The sequence below is a fragment of the Raphanus sativus genome, unplaced genomic scaffold (assembly GCF_000801105.2).
Source record: "Raphanus sativus cultivar WK10039 unplaced genomic scaffold, ASM80110v3 Scaffold2073, whole genome shotgun sequence".
Taxonomy (NCBI): domain Eukaryota; kingdom Viridiplantae; phylum Streptophyta; class Magnoliopsida; order Brassicales; family Brassicaceae; genus Raphanus; species Raphanus sativus.
In genome coordinates this window covers 2,909-4,362 of record NW_026617382.1, presented here as the reverse complement: position 1 = coordinate 4,362, position 1,454 = coordinate 2,909, and positions in this window count along the sequence as shown.

Below are 1,454 nucleotides of genomic sequence, written 5' to 3'. Positions count from 1 at the left end.
TTTATCGGAGAAATCGGAACAAACGTCTCAAATCAAAAGACGGCCCAAAGGGTCCTAAACTTGATTCGAAGCCCACTTAAGATTTCTTAAAATCCCATAAATCTTTTGACGGTTTATGCTTGGAGGATAAACATCAGTTTCCGCGGATAAATGGAAACTTTCCGCAGATAATCATGAAGATCGGAAAAAATGGAATATTTCCATTTTTGGGACTATGACGGCTTAAGGGAAAAAGAGGGAAGCGTAAACCGACCTAGGAGGGAGTATATAAGGAGCTCAAGGCGAGAGGCATAGAGGCGGAGAAAAAGGAGAGGGAGAGAGAGCAGATCCGAGATCCTAGACTTAGAGAACTTAGAACTTAGGTTGTTAGACTAGCAAGGCAGGACCTAGAACGTCTGTCCGCCTCTTGTTCTATTTTCATCTTCTCCGCAGACTTCCGTTCCTCTCGGAAAGATTTAACGATTCTTTTACTTAGAGTACTGCACATAGAAACCCTAGGCATTATTCTCGACATGCCCGTTTCTATGACCAACGCTCATACTAGACGAACTCCACCCGGTATTTCGATCTCTTGTTCAATCCTTTCTAACTGAACTACGTCCGACTTGATCCTCGAAAGGGGTACGTAGGCAGCCTTTCATAAGGTCCAGTCCCAAATCCTAAAAAAACCTTCTTCGTACGATTTTCGTCTTTTGTTATCGAGCTGCGACTCAATTAGGTTTAAGGTTTTGAGACGGCAAGAACTAGGAAAATCGCCGACCGTTCTCGCAGTCAAAGCTTTTGCAATCTTTTGTAATCGCCGCAACGCTCTTATGCGCATTCGAAACATATGTCTACTTTACGTAAATCTCGTTTTGTTATCTTTTCATATTTTCTGCGTCTATTTGGTCACTTTTCGTTGGCTCCGCAGAAATCCGGGACCTCTGGGAAATTAGGGTTTTCCTACTTCCCTTATTTATACGATATATTGACGGTGCGAATTTCGGTTCCCACAGTTTGGCGCTAGAAGGAGGAGGGTCACAGATTATTCTTACTCATAGCCACAAAACGCTTGATCAAAAAGACGTACGCATATATAAAAGATAAACTTGCAGCACTGACTGCCCCTACGGCCAACGCTTACGCAAACGCCGTAGTGTTCAAGAAAATCGAAAACTTAGTCGTGACCTTCCGTCACAGGAAGAGCACTAAATTGAGCTCCAGATTTTTCCTCCAAACAAAAAAGGGCAACGATAAAATCATTCCAACCCCGTGAAATTCTTCTTATTACCGAGTTGGAGAAATCTCAGCGCATGAGGGTTCAACCAAGACGATTTCTCCAAAAACGTTTCGGAAAAGTAAAAATCGCTCCCCCAAGTACTGAGGAAAAACCCTAGATTACTCGCAGAAAGTTAAACTCAAAGAGAAGCTCGGTCGCTATAGCGACCGAGTATCGAACCAAGCTCGGTCGCTAT